The sequence below is a fragment of the Antechinus flavipes genome, chromosome 1, assembly GCF_016432865.1.
Source record: "Antechinus flavipes isolate AdamAnt ecotype Samford, QLD, Australia chromosome 1, AdamAnt_v2, whole genome shotgun sequence".
NCBI lineage: Eukaryota > Metazoa > Chordata > Mammalia > Dasyuromorphia > Dasyuridae > Antechinus > Antechinus flavipes.
Window position 1 is genome coordinate 650847784 of NC_067398.1, and position 21163 is coordinate 650868946.

Sequence of the window (21163 nt, forward strand, 5' to 3'; positions counted from 1 at the left end):
TGCCCATGCATCATCTTCATCCTCTTCTCCTTCTGTTCCTCCATTTTCAATCCAAAACTGTCCATCCATCCTAATCTTTACACAGAGTGAGCAGACCAAATAACATTATTACAACCCTGAGAAGCAAACTTCTGTGAACTGATGTTTACAAACATTAAGAATCTTTTGAAGCTGGCAAAAGCCAACTTCAAGGAAATTTTTCATATATGTTACCTTGTTTAGATTAACAGCTTAACTTTTTTGTATTACTAAATTTTTAAAAAAGACAAACTACATACTGGGACTGAGATTATGATCTGTTTTTTCCAAATGGAAAGTCTGTTTCTCTCTTGATGCTTCCCATTTTATATTAAAAATTATAAAAAATATTTCCCTATTCCTATTAGTCTTTCACACCTTGCCTCACCTCACCCTTAGTTAACTAGGTTACTACATTTCATCACTGTGTTATTCTAACAATAAGCAAACACAGAGATTATGCCTTCTCTTCCAATCCCTTCTCACTTTATGGGCAAACTGCAGTTTTATGGAAATTAAGTGTATAAATAATAGATATAGTAGGCCTCCCCAATTCACTTTAGTCTCTGCTCCAACATTTCTACTCTACCCTTTCAGACCCTTCTGTGCTTGTCTCTCCCTTCTCCCCTTTCTCCCCATTCCTTTAATTCCTGCATTCTGCTCTGACTCCAACTCTTTTCCTTTATCCTACCTTCATCTTTTTGTACCTTTGTTCTCCTCTCCCTGGACCTCAGCATATTTTTACAATTTCTTTTCTCATTCTAAGGCTGAACCTTTCCTCCTTTTCCTTTACCAGGACCATTTTCTTTCTCTGTTGTTTTCTTCTCTTTCACCTGAAACCTGTCTTTCTCCTTCATTCTTCCCTTCCTCTCTTTAGACTTTTCCTCTTTTTCTGTTTCCATTCTGGTCCTTTTTTTCTCTTCTCTTTAGATTTGCTTCTCCCAGTTCTTTTTGCAAAGTCTTCTTTTCCCAGTTTACATATGGCCTGGATGAGTATAGGATAAAGATTCTTTTTTTGGGGGGGGAGAGGAGAGGGAGTGGCAATTGAGATGGAGATGGAGCTGGTAACACAGCTAATAAGTATTAAGTGTTTAAAATCAAATTTGAACTTAGGTTCTCCTGACTTCGGGGGCCAATGCTCAATCCACTCTACCATCTAGCTGCCCCAAGGATTCCTTTTGTATGCATTGATAGAGAATTTATCTTCACACCTCCACAACTTAGTAGAGTGCTTTGCAAACAGTAGGTATTTAATAAATGCTTGTTGATTGATTGTTTGTTTCATTCAACATATACTTTTGTAGGGTTTGCCATTCAGGCCTGAACACGCTTTTAGAAGTCATCATACATGACATTCTTATGTGATCCTGAGATTTATTTGAAGTTGGGGGAGAATAAGTTCTAAGTAGCATTTATATAGTGTTTTATGGTTTGTAAAACACTTTATGTTAGCTCACTTGATCCTCACAACTATCCTGTAATATAGGTACTATTATTATCCCAATTTTGCAGATGAGAAAAAAGGCTGAGATAAGTCAAGTGACTCGAGTAGGGTTGTACAACTACAGTAAGTACCTAATTCCTAATTCGAACCCAAGGCCTTTCTAACTCCAAAATTGGCATTCTAACCTCAATTTTACCTAGATGCCACAGAAGCAAAGGATGGTCATGTCCAACGGGGGCTTCTTTCTGGAGATTGCAATACAAGAGGAAGGTCTCTATTGCTCCTATAATGTTCTTATGATTTTGCCCCTATATGCCAAATGCCAGTGTTTTTGGTCCCTTGAGAGAGGGGAACAGAAAGCAGATTTTCAGCCTGTATCCTGAACCCTAGCCTTCAAATACTTCAGTAGATCTATGATTTCATCAATGTATTCTTCTTACTTACTCTAAATTGCAATCCCTCAAAGACCTTTTCATCTTATGCAAGTAACATCTATGTTTTTCCATAGATCTTCCACAGATAATCTACTCAATGCTGCAGGCCTTTCTCTAGGACATTTTATGAGTACTAATATAGCAATCCACTGTCCATCTCTTTTGTCACATGACTTCTGATTTAATTTTCTATTTATTTATAACCTAAACAATATGTTTTATTTTACTTTTTCTGTATAAGCTCTCTGTGGAAACATGCCCCAGTTTATTTGCTTCCACTAGTACTTTAATGATCGACCAATATAGCAATATTTTTCCTGATATAAACCAGCAACTTTGATGCTCTGAAGATTATGAAGTTACAAATTCAAAACCATTTAGTATTATCAAGAAAACTTATTTCAGAGATAGGCTTTTTTTTGTCAGATTCATTTTGGGGTAGTTAAAAGCATTGTTTAATTTCTCAAATGTAGGGCAGCCCACAATCTTCCCTGTACAGTTCTGATTTAACTCATTCTCCATTTGCAGTCACCATCCCAGACCCAATAGACTGGCCATCAAGTTGTGCATCATTTTCTGGGGAGTATGTTTTTTAAAAATTTATATGATGTTTCTTTTGTGGATGGTTAGGCTAACTCCTTTTGGTAATCATGGACCTCTTTGGGGAGACAGGTCCCTATTTTCCTGAGGAGTGATGCAATAAACACAACAAACAGGAGCATCTGGAAGGGATCATTGGTAGGGAATCCCTCATTTTAGCATCTTGTATAGAACATTCTCCATGACAGAAATACCACCTTTTGTGCACACACACACACACATATATCTATATACATATATATAGATATATATGTTCCTATTTTAGTCCTGAATTGAATAAAAATGAGAAATGTTTAATAACAGAGGATCACTGAATAGAGTTTTCTTTGTTGAATTTATCAAGGAATCTTGTATGATTGCAACAGACACAAGAGATTTCTTGTGGAAGGGAGAATCTTTAAAGCTGCAATTTGCTCTAATGAGTCAAAAGCTTTTTTTGTAATCAAACACAATGACATTTTATATAAACTGTATTTTTATCAACTATATGACTCTAAAGTCTTCTATCAGAAAACTTATAACATTTTACCTTGCCATTCTCATTAGATATCCAGTAGATACATAGGGATCATTTTCATAAAGATTTCATAAAGATTTCAAGAATATTTAGAATAACTAAGAATATTTAGAACAACCTAAAAGGGCAAAAAAATCATCTTAAAAAAATAAAATGTAACAAAAAAGTGATAATGAAAAAATGCCCCAATACAGTGAAAATTTCCAGAAAAAAAACAATAGATGCACAGAAGGAAAAATGAAGCTACTTGAAGAATATTTAAGGTGATTAATAAAGTCAATAAAAGTGATGACAAGATATGTGGTATCTACAAAATTAGATATAAAATCAGTAAAAAAAAAAAGACAAGCATAATATTTGACTATTTGAAACAATTGTGGAAAAATATTTGTTAATGGTTGATTCTTGGAGGAATAGAATGGCTCAAATGTAAGCCCAAAAATTGTGGAGGTGATAGAACCAATTAGTAGCAAACCAGTTTAATTTTTTAAAATTTTATTCATGTGTTCTGTTTTGTCCCCATTATAAACATTTACAGATATTCATATTAACTCAATTTCCTCATCTGTAAAATGAATTGGAGAAGGAAATGGCAAACTGCTCTAGCATATTTGCTGAGAAAACCCAAATGAGATCACAAAGAGTCAAACATGATTAAAATGATTAAACAACAACAACGATGTGTGTGTGTGTGTGTGTGTGTGTGTGTGTGTGTGTGTGTTTATGAAATGAGTTGCTTCGTCAGTTGGTAGGGTACCCTGCATTGGAGCTCTCTAAGGAAAGGCCAGTTGACCACTTCTCAAAGATATAATGGGCATTTTTTTGGGGAAGCACAAGTTGGGTTACATATACTTGGTTCCTAAAGTTTCTGTGTACATTGTTTGGGACAATAAAAATATTATAATTTGATGAGGGACTAAGCAATAACAATGAGAAAGTTGAATGAAGTAGCTCCTGAATAGATCCTTGAAAGAAGATAAAAAGCCTAAGTAAAGAAATATAAAGACAAATGGGTGAGAGATACATTGTTGTGTTCAGGAAATAGGAAGAAGACTAAGTGTGGATGTAAGATAAAGAAGGGGAATAAAATGAAATATGCTTGAAAAGATTGATTGAAGTCTAAGAAGGCCAGACAGTCTATTTGGGCCCATTTTCTTCATTTGTTAAATGGGGAGTTAGATTATTTTTAAGGTCTTTTCCAGCTTTGAATGTATAATTTTACAAACAAATTTTACTACTTTTTTGGGGATGCTTCAATTGAAATAGATTAAATTTTACTCTAGCTTCTCACTTTAAATATTTATCTATCTCTATGTTTCAGGTGTGTTTCCTCCAGAGAACCTATTAGGCTGTTTTCTAAGCCAATCAGCAATATAGGATAATTCTCCTCAAACACACTATTGAATCCATAGCATTCTGACTTTTGACCCCACCACTCAACAAACTGCTTTCTCCAAGGTTGTTAATGAACTCTTGACTGTTATTTCTGGTGGTTATTTCTCAGTTATCATCCTGTTTTCTCACTTGATCCTCCCAACTCTTTGAGGATGTCAATTAGTCAACAAGTGTTTATTAATTGCTTACTAAGTATAAACACTGGAGGTATAAATGGACAAGTTCCCATACCCCTTCCCTCAAGGAGATTATATTCTAAGATGAGGGAGAAAGATATAACTTATAAATAACTAAGATATAACATATAAATAAACAAATAAAGAAAGAACTAGGTATTGTTCAATCATTTTTTTCAAAGAGTCCTCTCTTACTCTTTGTTACCTTGTTTGGAGTTTTCTTGTCAAAGATTCTGGAGTGATTTGTCATTTCCTTCTCCAGCTCATTTTTACAGATGAGGAATCTAAGATAAATGATGTAAAGTGACTTCTCCAAAATAGTCAATAACTTTATTAATATAGTGTTTGACCCCAGCTTTGGGGATAAGAATTCACTATTTGATAAAAACTGCTGGGAAAATTGGAAATTAGTATGGCAGAAACTAGGCATTGACTCACACTTAACACTGTATACCAAGATAAGGTCAAAATGAGTTCATGATCTAGGCATAAAGCATGAGATTATAAATAAATTAGAAGAACAGAAGATAGTTTACCTCTCAAACCTGTGGAAAGGAAGGAATTTGTGACCAAAGAAGAACTAGAGATCATTATTGATCAATTTATAAAAAAATCAAGCCATTCTCCAATTGATAAATGGTCGAAGGATATGAACAGACAATTTTCAGATGATGAAATTGAAACTATTACCATTCATATGAAAGAGTGTTTCGAATCACTATTGATCAGAGAAATGCAAATTAAGACAACTAGATACCACTACACACCTCTCAGATTGGCTAAAATGACAGGAAAAAATAATGATGAATGTTGGAGGGGATGCAGGAAAACTGGGACACTGATGCATTGTTGGTGGAGTTGTGAATGAATCCAACCATTCTGGAGAGCAATCTGGAATTATGCCCCAAAAGTTATCAAACTGTGCATACCCTTTGATCCAGCAGTGTTACTTCTGGGCTTATATCCCAAAGAAATACTAAAGAAGGGAAAGGGACCTGTATGTGCCAAAATGTGGCAGCCCTGTTTGTAGTGGCTAGAAACTAGAAATTGAATGGATGCCCATCAATTGGAGAATGGCTGGGTAAATTGTGGTATATGAATGTTATGGAATATTATTGTTCTGTAAGAAATGACCAGCAGGATGAATACAGAGAGGACTGGAGAGACTTACATGAACTGATGCTAAGTGAAATGAGCAAAACCAGGAGATCATTATACATTTCAACAACGATACTGTATGAAGATGTATACAGTGGATTTCTTTGACAAAGAGACCTAACTCAATTTCAATTGATAAATGATGGACAGAAGCAGCTACACCCAAAGAAAGAACACTGGAAAATGAATGAAAACTATTTGCATTTTTGTTTTTCTTCCCAGGTTATTTTTACCTTCTGAATCCAATTCTCCCTGTGCAACCAGAAAACTGTTCGGTTCTGCAAACATATATTGTATCTAGGATATACTGTAACCTATTCAACATGTAAAGGACTGCTTGCCATCTAGGGGAGGGGGTGGAGGGAGGGAGGGGAAAAATCGGAACAGAAGCAAGTGCAAGGGATAATGTTGTAAAAAAAAAATTACCCTGGCATGGGTTCTGTCAATAAAAAGTTATTATAAAATAATAAAAAAAAGAAAATGGCCTAGAATTCAAAGCTAAAAAAAAAAAAGAGAGAGATCATTATTGATCACAAAACAGAAAATTTTTATTATATCAAATCTGAAAAGTTTTTGTACAAACAAAACTAATGCAGACAAAATTAAAAGGGAAGTGATAAACTGAGAAAACATTTTTACAGTCAAAGGTTCTGATAAAGGCCTCACTTCCAAAGTATATAGAGAATTGACTCTAACTTATAAGAAATTAAGCTATTCTCCAATTGATAAATGGTCAAAGGATATGAACAGACAATTCTCAGATGAAGAAATTGAAACTATTTCTAGCCATATGAAAAGATGCTCCAAGTCATTATTAACCAGAGAAATGCAAATTAAGATAATTCTGAGATACCACTACACACCTGTCAGATTGGCTAGAATGACAGGGAAAGATAATGCGTAATGTTGGAGGGGATGTGGGAAAACTGGGACACTGTTCCCACAGTGGGATTGTTCGTGGAATTGTGAATACATCCAGCCATTCTGAAGAGGGATTTGGAACTATGCTCAAAAAGTTATCAAACGGTGCATATCCTTTGATCCAACAGTGTTACTACTGGGCTTATATCCCAAAGAAATCTTAAAGAAGGGAAAGGGACCTGTATAGGCAAAAATGTTTGTGGCAGCCTTCTTGGTAGTAGCCAGAAACTGGAAACTGAGGGGATGCCCATCAATTGGAGAATGGCTGAATAAATCATGGTATATGAATGTTAAGAAACATTATTGTTCTGTAAGAAATGACTAGCAGGATGATTTCAGAGAGACCTGGAGAGACTTACATGAACCGATGCTGAGTGAAATGAGCAGGACCAGGAGATTATATACTTCAACAACAATACTATATGATGATCAATTCTGATGAATGTGCCCCTCTTCAACAATGAGATGAACCAGATCAATTCCAATAGAGTAGTAATGAATTGAACCAGCTACACCCAGCAAAAGAACTCTGGGAAATGAGTGTGAACCACTACATAGAATTCCCAATCCCTCTATTTTTGTCCGCCTGCTTTTTTTATTTCCTTCACAGGTTAATTGTACATTATTTCAAAGTCCTATTCTTCTTGTGCAGCAAAATAACTATATGGACATGTATACATATATTGTATTTAACTTATACTTTGATATATTTAACATGTTTTGGTCTACCTGCCATCTTGGGAAGGGGTGGAAGGAAGGAAGGGAAAAATTGGAACAAAAGGTTTTGCAATTGTCAATGCTGAAAAATTACCCATGCATCTATCCTGTAAATAAAAAGCTATAATAAAAAAAAATAATAAAATTCCTTTCTGCTTTTTACCTTGAAAAAAAAAACTAACTAGGGTATATTGAATTTGCCTGCAAGACAATCTCAATCCAAAATGCAAAGACTTGTATACAGCACAATTAGCATAGAAGATGAAATCATGTAGATTTCAGGGTAGGACAATGGGTGAAACTGATTTGTCAAGATCTCTGTCACTGAGTATAAAAAGTAATCTGGCACAAAAACATCTTTTACCCAATTTAAGGTTTGGGGTTTCTTCCAGAATGGAGCATAATATGATGTGAGGTGGGGTAGGGTTAGGTTAGGCTGTTTCTCAGAACAGATTACACAACAAGATATAGCACATTCAATTTTGGGTTTCTTGCATTCCAAGCTCTAATGAGAAATTAGACATATATATGTGAATAAAATGGAATAATTCTCAAAATAGAGTAGTTCTGGATTCATACCTTCCCCCTCCTTTATGTTATATAAACACAACATCCAGACTAAACTAAGGAGCAAGGATCAAATTCTTTTTTCTCATGTTTCATATTGTATTTGAGTCTTTCACATTGTTTCTAAAAAACAGATGACAATTATTCAAACACACTTCAGTGTGATATCTGATTCCTTGTTAATCATAAGAAGAATATTAGATTCATGCATTCTAAGGCTTTTTTTGTAAATTATTTTATTTTTTCCAATTACATGTAAAGATAGTTTTCAACATTCAACATTTTCTTCCAAATTTTCCTTTCTTCCCTCTTCTGTCCTCAAGACAGCAAGCAATCTTTTAGAAGTTATACATGTGAAATTATGGAAACAAATTTCTACATTAGTCATACTGTGACATTTCACTTCATGTAAGTCTTTCCAGGTTTTTCTGAAATATACCTGCTTATCATTTCTTATAGAACTATTGTTCTTACATTTATATACCACAATTTGTTCAGCCATTCCCAAATTGAAGGGCTTCCTCTCAATTTCCAAGTCTTTGCCACCACAAAGAGAATTACTCCAAACATTTTTTGTACATATGGGTTCTTTTCTACAGAATGGTTGAATCAGTTCATAGCTTATGGATCAAATTCTTACAAATGAGCTGAAGTGACTGAATGATTAGGGTAAAAAAGGGATAATGGCCTTGTAGGAGACAGGGTCAAGAGACTGATTTGAAGAGGTATAAGGAATGGTCAGAAGTGCTCTTGGAGATAAAAATTTCCAAGCATCTAACAATCATAAAGAAGTCAGAGATCCTACGGTTCAATAGTAAAGCAACCAGAAGAGAGCACAAAGACTCTTTTTAGTTTCAGGAGGCTATAAATCAAAGTACTTAAACTTTTACTAGGAAACAAGTACACTGTGTGAGTATCACAAAAAGAAACAAATCATAATGCCATGTTTCCTTTAATGTCATAAAAGCTGAATAAACTTAGATAAGTAATCATAGTCTCATGCATTCCTTAAGCAGACAAACATCATTAAGCAGAATCTGTAAATCAGATTACAAATTAAACTACTAATTTAGAGGGTTCACAATAGATTGATTGAGAGGAGACATTGCTATAATACCAGTTAGCTAAGGTAGTTTACAAATAAGTAAATTACTTTAGTAGTAACTTCCTTTTAGCTTTTTGAAGAATAACAAAGTTAGCATTATTATTTTCATAAATCAAGTTTTGGTCAGATAAAATTAATATAAACACAATTCAGGCTTTTAGTTGATCAAAAATTGCAGGAAGAATGGCCCTGACTTATGAACAATAAATAAGAGGAATTTGAGCATACTCCTCTTGCAGGCAAACATAAACACTATGTGCTTGCCATCTAGGGGAGGGGGTGGAGGGAGGGAGGGGAAAAAATCGGAAAAGAAAAGAGTGTAAGGGATAATGTTGTCAATATAAAGTAATCATTAAATAAAAATTTAAAAAATTATTTACACACAGACAAAAAAAAAACATAAACACTATGAAACATTAAAGTAAAGTAATGCAATAATGATCATCAGTATTAAATAACATCAAATTTCCTTGTTCCTGGTAACTCATTCCCAGTGTCCATATAAGAAAAGTCATTTTGAGTTGCAGCTGTCCCCTGTAGTCTTCTGAACTCTGAAAACATCTTCCCTGGGAAATTATGGAATAGGTTTCATTCCCAGGGCAGCTTCTCCTTCTAATAGATTTACTTTTCTGGTTCTAGGTCACTTGTAGAGATTCCCTATTTAATACTGCTAAAATCTAACAATAATAAGTCTCAATTTAGTATAATATCCTAAATTTGGTTTTCAGTAATTAGTTCATATGGTGAAAATTACTTCAGACTTTATAGAGCTAATCCTACTAACAACAGACCTATAGGACATCAAATTAGGAATTCATAATTCACGTGAAACTTTAGAGAATTTCAACTTTTAGATCCCACTTGTTCTTACTATCTTTATTTGAACCCTATACATATTATGGACAAAGCCATCAGCAGGCTGAAAGAAGAATTTTCAAAAGGATCTGTGAGGGCCTGACTTCGAAAAATGAGCACTTCTATCTCTTAATATTATTAGAGAGAATCTTCAAAGCAGGAAAAGAATGTGATTTTAAAATATTTTTTACATTTATTAATGTAATTTTTCATATAAAATTCTCAATCCAATTTTGAGAATTTACTGCTAGAATATACTCAAAGTCCATATATCCCATTTGAAACATTTAGAAGCCAATCATAAAGATATTCTTGTTCTCAGAAAAAAGAATAATTTTGTTGCTTTCTCTGAGTTTACTACATTAAAATTTTGAAATTTTATTTTTACATATTTATCATATCCCTTTCTTTTGAGGATATATACTATGATCATATCATACTGAAAGAATGAGATTCTTTAAGGACCTAACCTTACATTGAATATATAACTATACAAAGGAATGGAAGCCTAAGAACTCATTCACCCAGCCATTTAGAATATGGAGATGATCACAAATTCAGGAGAAAAATAGTAAAATATTTCATACTTGCATCCTACTTTAGCAACTCAGAAATATTTCATATTTATTAAGTAACAGATTTAGTATTACAATGACAAAAATTTCTACTGGTGACCTGACTTATTATAGACATTTTCTATAAAAGAAAAGAGGAAAGACATGGTTTTAACAATGTCAAGACTGACTCATCAAAGGCAAAAGATGACTGAAAAAAGTGCAGTAGGGGAGAAAACTAAAATCCAATAGCTCTATTTTACTCCAGGTAAAAATTCATAGTTAGCAACCAATTACACAGAAAGATTCCACATTATTCACAGAATAAAAAGGTAAACAGGAAAGAGAAATCATAAGAGATTCAATGAAGTTAAACTTTATATTTTTATAGGGAAAATGACATTTATAACTTTTTATTTTATTTTATTTATTTATTTTTTTAATAATAACTTTTTATTGACAGAGCCCATGCTTGGGTAGTTTTTTTTTTTTTTTTTACAACATTACCCCTTGTACTCATTTCTGATCTGACTTCTCCCCTCCCTCCCTTCACCCTTCCCCCATATGGCAAGCAGTCCTATACAAGTTAAATATGTCACAGTGTATCCTAGATACAATATATGTGTGCAGAACCGAACAGTTCACTTGTTGCACAGGAAGAATTGGATTCAAAAGGTAAAAATAACCTGGGAGAAAGACAAAAATGCAAGCAGTTTACATTCATTTCCCAGTGTTCTTTCTTTGGGTGTAGCTGCTTCTGTCCATCTTTGATCAATTGAAACTGAGTTAGATCTTCTCTTTGTCAAAGAAATCCACTTCCATCAGAATACATCCTCATACAGTATCGTTGCGGTATATAATGAACTCCTGGTTCTGCTCATTTCACTTAGCATCAGTTCATGTAAGTCTCTCCAAGCCTCTCTGTATTCATCCTCCTGGTCATTTCTTACAGAACAATAATATTCCATAACATTCCTATACCACAATTTACTCAACCATTTTCCAGTTGATGGGCATCCATTCATTTTCCAGTTTCTAGCCACTACAAACAGGACTGCCACAAACATTTTAGCACATACAGGTCGCTTTCCCTTTTTTCGTATCTTTTTGGGGTATAAGCCCAGTAGTAACACTGCTGGATCAAAGGGTATGTACAATTTGATAACTTTGGGGGCATAATTCCAAATTGCTTTCCAGAACAGCTGGATGTGTTCACAATTCCACCAACAATGTATCAGTGTCCCTGTTTTCCCACACCCCTCCAACATTCTGCATTATCTTTTCCTGTCATTCTAGCCAATATGACAGGTGTGTAGTGATATCGCAGAGTTGTCTTAATTTGCATTTCTCTGATTAATAATGATTTGGAGCATATTTTCATATGGCTAGAAATAGTTTCAATTTATTCATCTGAGAATTGTCTGTTCATAGCCTTTGACCATTTATCTATTGGAGAATGGCTTGATTTCTTATAAATTAGAGTCAATTTTCTATATATTTTGGAAATGAGGCCTTTATCAGAACCTTTGACTGTAAAAATGTTTTCCCAATTTATTGCTTCCCTTCTAATCTTGTCTGCATTAGTTTTGTTTGTACAAAAACTTTTCAATTTGATATAATCAAAATTTTCTATTTTGTAGTCAATAGTGATCTCTAGTTCTTCTTTGGTCATAAATTCCTTCCTCTTCCACAGGTCTAAGAGGTAAACTATCCTGTGCTCTTCCAATTTATTTATAATCTCATTCTTTATGCCTAAGTCATGAACCCATTTTGATCTTATCTTGGTGTATGGTGTTAAGTGTGGGTCAATGCCTAGTTTCTGCCATAGTAATTTCCAATTTTCCCAGCAATTTTTGTCAAATAATATGTTCTTATCCCCAAAACTGGGGTCTTTGGGTTTGTCAAACACTAGATGATTAAAGTTATTGGCTGTTTTGTCCTTTGAATCTAACCTATTCCATTGATCAACTAGTCTATTCTTTAGCCAATACCAGATGGTTTTAGTAAAACTGTTTTATAACTGCTGCTTTATAACATAATTTTAGATCTGGTACAGCTAGGCCATCTTCATTTGATTTTTTTTCATTAATTCCCCTGAAATTCCTGACCTTTTGTTTTTTTGTATGAACTTTGTTGTTATTTTTTCTAGGTCATCAAAATAGTTTTTTTGGGAGTCTGATTGGTATAGTGCTAAATACATCGATTAGTTTAGGTAGTATTGTCATCTTTATTATATTTGCTCACCCAATCCAAGAGCATTTAATATTTTTCCAGTTGGTTAGATCAGACTTAATTTGTGTGGAAAGTGTTTTGTAGTTTTGCTCCATTTATAACTCTTAAAAATTTTCTCATTATTAGAGCAGTTAGAATATATATAGACACAAAGCGAGATATGAGTTGAATGTGATTGTATGATAACATAAAAAAAATTAAGAAATTAAAAAGAAGAATGCATTGGGAGAAGGGGAAAGGGGCAGGGAGGAAGGGATATATTATTTGATATAAAAAATTCCTGAAAGAAATTTTTACAGTGGAGGTGAAAATAGGGAAAGTGGGGAGGGTAGCACATGAGCTTTATTCCATAGAAATTGGCTCAAAGAGAGAATAATATACAGACTCAATTGGGTCTAGAAAACTATATATTACCATACAGTAAAGTAGGAAGGGAAAAGGATAAAATAGGGTCAGGAAGGAGTTGATAGAAGGGAGAATAGATTTAAGAGATGTCAGAAACATGGACTGGGTAAAAGGAGAGAGAAAATAGAATAAACAGGGGTAAATAAGAAATGAGTGGGGAAATGCTGATAATCATTACTGTGAGAAAGAAAAAATTTACAATGAGTTTCTCTAATAATTTCTCAAACATAGAAAACAGTCAAATTTAAAGAAATAAAACCAATTTATCTTAGTTGTCTTAATATCTGATAAATGGTCAATGGAAATAAATAGGCAGTTTTCAGACAAAGTAATCAAAGCTATCTATAGTCATATAAAAAGGATCTAAATCATTATTTATGAGAGAAATGCAAATGAAAACAAATCTGAGCTATTACCTCACATGTATCAGATTAGCTAATATGACAAAACTGATAAAAGACAAATGTTAGAGGGGATGTGGAGAATTAAAACACTAATGCACTACTGGTAACATTGTATACTGATTCAATCATTTCTGGAGAGCAATTTTGGAACTGCCCAAAAGGCTATAAAACCATGCATACCCTTTAACCAAGCAATGTTACTCCTAGGTTTATATCTTAAAAAAACAAAAAGGAAAAGGACCTATGTATGCAAAAATATTTATAACAATTCTTTTTATTGTGGCCAAAAAAACTAGCAATTCAAGGGATTTCCATCAATTGGGGAATAACTTAACAAGTTGTATATGATTGTGACAGAATGCTATTGTGCTTTAAGAAATGATGAGAAGCTTCTAAGCAATATGATAATCCAAGACAATTCCAAAAAATTCACGATGAAAAATGCTATCCATATTCAGAGAAAGAACTATTGGAAAGGAGATCAAAGTACATATATAGTTCTTTTGTTGTTGCTGTTGTCATTGTTTTGTGGTATTTCCTTTTTATTTTGTTTCTTCTTTTCTGACAGGATTAATATGAAAATGTTTTCCATGACTGCATATATACATATATAATCTCTATCAGATTGCTTGCCATCTTGGAGAGGGAAGAAAGGAAGGGAGAGAGAAAAATTTAAAACTCAATATCTTATAGAAATGAATGTTAAAAAATTATCTTTACAGGTAATTGGAAGACATTAAACACTACTTCCTTTTAAAAAATTTTATTAAAGCTTTTTATTTACAAAACATATGCATGGATAACTTTTCAACATTGACCCTTGCAAAACCTTCTGTTTCAAATTTTCCCCTCCTTTCTCCTACCCTTCCCCTGGATGACAGGTAGTCCAATACATGTTAAGTATGTTAAAATATATGTTAAATCCAATATATGTATACATATTTATACGTGTCTTGCTGCACAAGAAAAATCAGATCAAGAAGGAAAAAAAAAAACTAAAAAAACAAAATGTAAGCAAACAACAACAAAAAGAGTAAAAATGCTATATTGTAGTCCAAACTTACTTCCCACAGTCCTTTCTGGATGTAGATGGCTCTTGTCATTTCTGAACAAGTGGCATTGGTTTGAATCATCTCATTGTTGAAGAGAGCCATGTCTATCAGAATTGATCATTGTATAGTCTTGTTTTTGCCATTTATAATGATCTCCTGGTTCTGCTCATTTCACTCAGCATTAGTTCATGTAAGTCTCTCCAGGTCTCTCTGAAATCATCCTGCTGGTCATTTCTTACAGAACAATATATTCTATAACATTCATATACTATAATTTATTCAGCCATTCTCCAATTGATGGGTATCCACTCAGTTTCCAGCTGCTTGCCACTGGAGAAAGGGCTGCTACAAACATTTTTGCACATGTGGGTCCCTTTCCCTCCTTTAAGATCTTTTTGGGATATAAGCCCGGTAGAAACATTGTTGGATCAAAGGATATGCATAGTTTAATAACTCTTTGGGCATAGTTCCAAATTGTTCTCCAGAATGGTTGGATTCGTTCACAATTCCACCAACAATGGATTAGTGTCCCAGTTTTCCCACCTCCCCTCCAACATTATTATCTTTTCTTGTCATCTTAGCCAATCTGAGAGGTGTGTAGTGGTATCTCAGAGTTGTTTTAATTTGCATTTCTCTAATCAATAGTGATTTAGAGCACCTTTTCATATTACTAGAATGGTTTCAATTTCTCCCTCTGAAAATTGTCTGTTGATATCCTCTGACCATTTATCAGTTGGAGAATGGCTTGATTTCTTATGAATTTGAGTTCATTTTCTATATATTTTAGAAATGAGACCTTTATCAGATCCTTTGGATGTAAAAATGCTTCCCCAGTTTGTTGCTTCCCTTCTAATCTTCTCTGCATTAGTTTTGTTTATACAAAAACTTTTTAACTTAATAAAATCAAAATTATCTATTTTGTGAGCAATAGTGATCTCCAGTTCTTCTTTGGTCCCAAATTCCTTCCTTCTCTACAGATCTGAGAGGTAAACTATCCTATGCTCTTCTAATTTGTTTATAATATCTCTTTATGTCTAAATCATAGACTCATTTTGACTGTATTTTGGTATATGGTGTTAGGTGTGGGTCAATGCCTAGTTTCTGCCATACTAGTTTCTAATTTTTCTAGCAGTTTTTGTCAAATAGTGAGAATCTCAATTTTTTAAAAAAATTTATGTTAAAATTGTTTTTTACATGTAGTTGGGAAAAATGGTAAATAAGATTTTTAAAAAGAGAAGATACATTTCTGTAGTTGCAATGTCTTTGTTATCATTTTCTTAAAGAAACAGCAGTTCTTACACAATGATTTCCCAAAAAACATAATACAAGAAATATTAGAAAATTAATCTCTATTTACTTTTTTTTTTTTAACTGAGGCAATTGGGGTAAAGTGACCCAGAGTCACATAGCTAGTTAAGTATTAAGTGTCTGAGGTCAGATTTGAACTCAGATCCTTCTGACTCCAGAATCAGTACAGAATCAGAATCAGCACTATCTAGCTGCCCCCCAAAGATTAATAACATGAACAACATTATAGATTTTTAAAACATAACACAAATCTTTTGCCCCCAGTCAAATAACATCAATTTCATTTGAATGTATTTCCAAATGCATTTCCTCATGTATATAAAAAATCATTATCTATCAATTTGGCATCCCATGCCAATCATGTTTAAAAACCAGCATAAAATAATTATACTTAATAAAATAATAATAGCTAACATTTTTGTGGTTATTACCACGTGCCAAGCACTGTACTAAGCACTTCACAATTACTATGCCATTTGATCCTAAAAACAACTCTAAAAGGCAGATGCTTTTATTATTTTACAGATGAAAAAACTAAGGCAAAAATGACTTGCTGAATGAGACTAAATTTGAACTCAGGTTTTTCTAATCCATGCACTTTCCAAGCAGATCCCCTGAAAGGTAAGTATCAAATATATTTTTTGTTAAGTTTACTATATCTTACCTAGAATTTACCACAATTTACCTAGCAGAAAAACCCATCTCCTCTTAAATGAGAATACATTATAATTTAAGTTTCAAAACAAGCTTCAACCAAATAAATGATAAATTTATAAAAATAAATGATCACATTCAAAGCAATCTCAATTTTTCTAAGGTCCAGTAGCTGCCAGCACTTCAAATCATGGAGCCCACTATTGTTGATTGGTTTGCTTTCAAAAAATGATCATGGAACTTTTTCCTTTCCATCCTTTTTGCTTTGGAGCTCATTAGTCTTGGACTGGATACATTCTTTTAATGTTATTTCAAGGCAAGAATTTTAATATACTATGCTTAAATAATCCCATGCTGCAAAAAGGAATAACAAGTTGCACATAGTATATTTGCAGTTTTGTGTTCAATCATATTTTTATTACTATCTTATAGAAATGCTTATTTTATTCCATAAATGAAAGATAAAATAAAAATTTAAATATATATATACATATTGTATGTATATATATGCATATATATATATACATATTGATATTGTCTATTTAGTAAATGCTATAACTTGGTAGAATGTCATTGGTTTGAAATTGCTAATAGGCATTTCTTTAAAAAGTTCCTTCTTATTTCAATGAGATTAAAAATAAAAACTTCTCAACCTCTTTTCCCAAAACTTGAAGTCTTTTATTTACTTTATCCTCCATCCACACAGTCAGTACAAAGGGGCTCCACCATTCCTTAATCTTCTACTCATTAATCTCTTATCTCTATTTGCTTAAACTCTCTCTCGCAGGTTTTTTTTTTTTTCTTCAACTGGACAAACTCCACACTGCACCTTCTTGTTACACTGATTCTATACTTCATTTTACCCTCACTAGTTTTCTTAAATCCATCTCATTTCCGATCATATTTTAGTCTAACATTCCACTGAATCTCTTCTGTACAAATTTCCTTCTACATTATTTAATTGCTAAACTTCTTAAGTTACAGAATCTATTTCACTTTTGGCATTTTAACTACTTATTTACCTAATCAATTAAATTCTGTTGAATCATTTCATACTAGCTTCAGTTCTGTTTCTTCTCTAAAAGGTCAAATCACCTTCTACTAGGACAACACATCTATTGCTCTCCAAGAGGGAGAGAGGCTTTGTACTGTTTGCCCTTAATTTTAATCCCAGCTGCAAACCGCCAAAAATCCCCTAAAGAGATTTTATTAGTTAAAAAAACCCTTTAATTCACAATATGGAAATTTATAATAAAGCTGTTACATGTCAGTTACAAATTTCAGTTTATGATGCCATAAACTTTTATAAATCTGGGGAAAGATTTCCTTACCTGTCTATAAAGATAATCTGCCACCAAGGTTGTAAAGATCAAGAGAGAAAGAACATGTCTCATAGTTATTCTGTAGATATGGGTGCAATAGCTGGGGCTCTGGAGGCAGTAGCATGTAGAGGTTTAATAGATCTTTGGGAATGGGAGGAAGACTATGAATTCTAAGAGGCTTTTGGGAGACTTGGAGACAAGGAAGCTGGAGCAAAGAAGTTCTGGAAGCTTAAATTTTAGCATTTTTATGAGTTGCTTTAATTTCCTTTTATTTTCATCCCTAGAACTAAAGACCCTTCTTCAGGAAACTGTAAAACCAAATCCTTCTAATGTAAAAGTGCTATTTGAACAAACATATTGAAGCCTGTAGTTCTACAGTTTAAGGAACTTTCCAGGTGATCCTGCAGTGGGCTTAAAAAGAGCCAAGCCCATTTTGATAGACTGAACACAAAATTTCTTCCCAGGCACAGGAGAGAGGTCTAGACACCACTGCAGACTACACAAAAGTATGGACAGCAGAAAAAATTAGAAACCTGCTGACAAATTCCCAGGGTCAATTCAGGGAAAGCTTTACAGCTTGTTTGTACATGTTATTTACATGTTGCCTCCCCCATTAGGCTATGACCTCCTTGGGTGCAGGAAAGAAAAGATTTTCTTTGTATCCTCAGCACTTAGCACAGTACTTGGCACATAGTAGGTACTTAATAGATGTTTGTTGACTGACTGCTTTTAAAAGTAAAGCATTTCATATTTGATCTAGTCATAATAAGTAGCCACAGGAGTTTCTTGACATGATCTGAACCACATTTTAGGAAGATTATCAGAATGGACTATGGACTGGAATAAGGGAGAGGTATGAAGTAGATAGGGAGACTGAACAGGTATTTGTATTAGTACAGAATAAGGTGATAAAGATTTGTACCAGAATGCGAATAATGTCAAGGGAAAAAAGAAGGCATACAGGAGAGATGTTATAAATGAAGAACTCATAGGAATTGACCACTTCTTAGTCAGTGATGAGAAGAATAAGAGTGAAGAGTAGAACATAACTTTTAGATTATATATATATATATATATATATGGAGCACTATCATCTTTTCAGAATATATGTATTCTGGGAAGATGATAGTGCTCTCAATAATAAAAGTGAAGTTAAAAAAGGAAATGTTGAAGTAGAGGAAACAATGAATGCAATTTTGGATATGTGTAATGATCGGGTATTTAAAATCAGCCGGAGTCAGGAACTCAGGTTAAGGGAAAAATCTTCAGTCTTTATTCAAGTGAAGAGGTGAATAAAGATTGCGATAGCAAATATAGGCAAGAAACATTGCGATAGCAATATGGGCAGCTGCAACAGGAAATCAGCTAACAGAGAGAGATGTGAGCTGAGCTAACCGTGACATTGGCAATCCCAAAAGTCTCTCCTTCCCCTTCCTTTTCCACTCCCCTGCCTCCACCCACCAAAATCATCATTTCCTATACAACACATCAGGACTTGCACAAAGAGTGGGCGGGGGCCATTCTTTCTCCAAGATTATATATTAATAGAATATGGTCTAATTACTATTTAGCCTCATATGCTTGGGACCTCAGTGCATCAACTCAAGCCTCAGCCCATTACATCTCCCGCTTTCTTTTGTTTTAGAATACAGGTGATCATGCCATCCCTGACTCCTCAGGGAGGTCAGAGCCCCCAAGGGGAGGTGATCACATCCTCCTTGACTTCTCAGGAAAGGAGGTGAAAGCACCGAAAAGGAGGTGATCATGACCCCCCTGACTTCTCAGGAAGGGAGGTGAAAGCACTAAAAAGGAGATAATCATGCCCTCCCTGACATTTCAGGAAAGGAGATGAAAAGCACCAAAGGGAAGTGGGGGTTGCTAGCAGGTTTCTGGGCTCAAGGGTCTTATTATGCACAAACCCATCAGCATGGGAAGTATTACACAAGCACATAGCAACAACGCAGAGGCTATTAGTGATGATGCTCCCCACAGTCAGTGCAGGCTTGATGTGGTGTAACAAACATGAATTATTCACCCAATTAATGGTATAACAAACAATATGAATCAACATTGTGTTGTAAAAGATTGCCAGAAGTCCTAGAAGGAGAGTATGTAAACAGCAGTCACACATATGTCTTCTTCAGCAGCCAAGAGATAGTCCAAAACCAATCTATTGTCCATTGCTTCACATATCAGGGAATCCAATGATCCCCCCAAGTTTTTGAAGTCCAGCAAAAGTCTTTTTATGTCTTAGGGAATCCAATGATTCCAGCAGATTTTGAAGTCCTATAACAGTCATATCAGTTCTCAGAGAATCCAATGATTCCTGAGCGCTATCAAGTCTTATGTCTCAAAGAATCCAATGATTCCTGAGGGATTTAAAGTCCTACAACAATCTAATGTCTCAGAGAATCCAATGATTTCTAAGGGTTTTGAAGTCCAATGATTTTCTATGTCCATGAGTCAAACACCATAACTGCCACACTCTTTCAATGGTGAGCACAATCAGCAACAGAACCACCCGATGTTTCTTGGGTCTTCTCCTTCATTTCAAGGGTCTGCTCTGTCTCTCTGCAATGGACAAGGCGAATATGGCTCGTTGGCACCTATCTGATTCCTTCTCCACCTGTAGAGATACAAGCAAACCCTCTCCCCCAAGCAGTTAGCCTATCTGGTCCCTTCCATTCACCACTTTCTGGGTCTCTCCACATCACCTGGCGATTATCTAAAGATAGTGGAGCTGCTCGCACTGGACACTGCCCTTCCGGTGGGTTATAAAACCTGTCTGCCGGAGCCAGTGCATCTCTGTCAAAAATCAAGAAGTTAATAGTATAAAGAACTAGATTTAGAAGCTCTCTAGGGTTACCTGTGGCTCCCCCTTTCTTTTGTTTTTGGAGCAGCGTCTTAATTGTCTCTGTTTCTCCTCTCTACTATTGCCTGTCGTTGAGGATTAAAGGGTATGCCAGTGGTGTGTAAAATCTTATACTGTGCACAAAAGCGTGCAAAATGTTTGGAGGTGTATGCAGGACCATTGTCTGTTTTTATTGCTTGTGGCACTCCCATAATGGCAAATGCTTGCGTGAGGAATTCAGTGACCACTCAGGCTGTCTCTTTTGCTGATGGTATGGCAAAAGTGAATCCTGAAAAGGTGTCTACCACAACATGGATAAAAGACAGACGACCGAAAGATTTATAATGGGTCACATCCATTTGCCAGATTTCATTGGGTCTCAAACCACGAGGGTTCTTCCCTGGAGGCAGTGTAGGAGCGTGAAAAGGAAGGCAAGCTGTACAGCTTTTTACTATGCTCCTAGCTTCCTCTTTT